At 41.7% G+C, this 2,460-nt stretch overlaps 1 long non-coding RNA gene across 1 annotated transcript; it reads right to left on the reverse strand.

Moving 5' to 3' along the window:
• Positions 1-211: 211 nt before the first annotated feature.
• Positions 212-1,707, reverse strand: LOC135566435 (uncharacterized). Its single transcript, XR_010462084.1, has 3 exons — positions 1,655-1,707; positions 1,466-1,556; positions 212-314 (listed from the first exon to the last, which is right to left on the reverse strand). It is a non-coding gene; the product is annotated as an uncharacterized LOC135566435 (long non-coding RNA).
• Positions 1,708-2,460: the final 753 nt, after the last annotated feature.

Here is a 2,460-nt window from a genome sequence, read left to right on the forward strand (position 1 = left end):
GGTTCCATTGAAATAGCTTCTATGCACAGTTTCCCTCAGTCATTATTTCTGTGAATTGTACAGAATTCTGTGACGTAAAGACAGCGTGCCTTTTGATGTGTGAGCTATATTGAGCCAGAGAGGGTTTCTAGGAAAGCGTTAAGGTCTTACTGTCCAAAGCACCATGTTGTCTAGAGAGAGAGGGACTTTATTGTTAATATATGGTGGTGGAGTAACATTGATGACGACAACGGTGAACATAGTGAGGAGAGTAAGGAAGTGCACGTACCTTTTGGATTCCAGCTGCTCCTTCAATTTACTGTACATTTCCAGGACTGCAAAAAGGAACAATGAGAGGGGAGAGTTAGATTTTAGAACAGAAAGAAGAGGTAGCTTTTAGAACAGAAAGAAGAGTAGTCTAGAACAGAAAGAAGAGGTAGCTTTAAGAACAGAAAGAAGAGGTAGCTTTTAGAACAGAAAGAAGCGGTAGCTTTTAGAACAGAATAACAGAGGGGAGAGGTAGCTTTAAGAACAAAAAGAAGAGGTAGCTTTAAGAACAGAAAGAAGGGGTAGCTTTAAGAACAGAAAGAAGAAGTAGCTTTTAGAACAGAAAGAAGAAGTAGCTTTTAAAACAGAAAGAAGAGAGGTAGCTTTTAGAACAGAAAGAAGAGGTAGCTTTTAGAACAGAAAGAAGAGGTAGCTTTTAGAACAGAAAGAAGAGGTAGCTTTTAGAACAGAAAGAAGAGGTAGCTTTTAGAACAGAAAGAAGAGGTAGCTTTTAGAACAGAAAGAATATAGGTAGCTTTTAGAACAGAAAGAATAGAGGTAGCTTTTAGAACAGAAAGAATAGAGGTAGCTTTAAGAACAGAAAGAATAGAGGTAGCTTTAAGAACAGAAAGAAGGGGTAGCTTTAATTAAGAACAGAAAGAAGAGAGGTAGCTTTTAGAACAGAAAGAAGAGGTAGATTTTAGAACAGAAAGAAGAGGTAGCTTTTAGAACAGAAAGAATAGAGGTAGCTTTAAGAACAGAAAGAAGGGGTAGCTTTAAGAACAGAAAGAAGGGGTAGCTTTAAGAACAGAAAGAAGAGGTAGTTTTTAGAACAGAAAGAAGAGGTAGCTTTTAGAACAGAAATAAGAGGTAGCTTTAAGAACAGAAAGAAGGGGTAGCTTTTAGAACAGAAAGAAGGGGTAGCTTTAAGAACAGAAAGAAGGGGTAGCTTTAAGAACAGAAAGAAGGGGTAGCTTTTAGAACAGAAAGAAGAGAGGTAGCTTTTAGAACAGAAAGAAGGGGTAGCTTTTAGAACAGAAAGAAGGGGTAGCTTTAAGAACAGAAAGAAGGGGTAGCTTTTAGAACAGAAAGAAGAGAGGGGAGAGGTAGCTTTCAGAACACACAGTGTTTATATGTTATATCTCATCAGGTATACACAAAGAAGAGAGGGGAGAAGTAGCTTTCAGAACACACAGTGTTTATAGATGTTATATCTCACCAGGTATACACAGCTGTAGTCTCTCCACAGTGGTAGTCATGTTCCTCTGCTGTATCCGACAGCGAATCACCTCCTCCGTTTGGGCTGTCACCTTTACATAAGAGAGGTCAGTCAGAGGTGCTTCCTGTCTCCATCTGTCCTCTAACTGACCACAGGAAACACTGACACGGGGGGGACGAAGAGTCTTACCTCTCTGCCGGCGTCTTGCAGTCTTCTGTTCGTGTCGGTAACCTGGCCCTTAAAATAAAAAAGATCACTACTGTCAGACAACTTCCTGTCGTAGCTGCTCACCTTGTAATCAGATCAGCCTCCATGAGGGCACAGGGACAATTCTGATTCAATCTGCAACGGGGAACTTGGAACTGTTGGTCGGCATGGAGGCTTTTATGCGGCGTAATAGATTATGACAGTCCTTCCCCCCCCACACACAACAGATTCTGTGACAAACTTGTCAATTATACTTTGAGGATGTTTGAACTCTACTTGGTCTCTACAGGTCTTGTCAAACAATTCAATTCAATGACCCAATTGACCAGTGGGCCCTTTCCTGATAACCTCAATGAGCTCTATGTGCCATTCATTGTCTACAGTGAAAGAGCTCACTGCATTTTCTGGTAATTAAACATTGGGTTTCAGAGCTGAATATGAGTTTAGGAGGGAGGTAGGGCAGCTGCAGGTGCAGGGGGACAGAACGACCACACAAGGAGGTTCCCACATTGCGTCTCATTAGCTCATGGTAATAAGGAAGCCATTTATTCTGGGGTTAATTAAAAAGTCTCATTAATCTGTGGGAGAAAAATGGCCAGTGAGCTAGTTGATCTGCTGCCCTGTTATCTGAACATGCTTCATATACTGGCTAATGATTGGTCCAGTTACAACCTTGGGTCGACCAATCAGACCATCTACTCATCTAAAGACCACTTTCAGCTGGGGAAAGAGAGTTAAAGAGAGCTGGCCTCGGTGCAGCTGGGCTGGGGGAACCTAGACCGGCTCAG

Source organism: Oncorhynchus nerka, unplaced genomic scaffold (assembly GCF_034236695.1).
Source record: "Oncorhynchus nerka isolate Pitt River unplaced genomic scaffold, Oner_Uvic_2.0 unplaced_scaffold_4968, whole genome shotgun sequence".
NCBI classification, from domain to species: Eukaryota; Metazoa; Chordata; class Actinopteri; order Salmoniformes; family Salmonidae; genus Oncorhynchus; species Oncorhynchus nerka.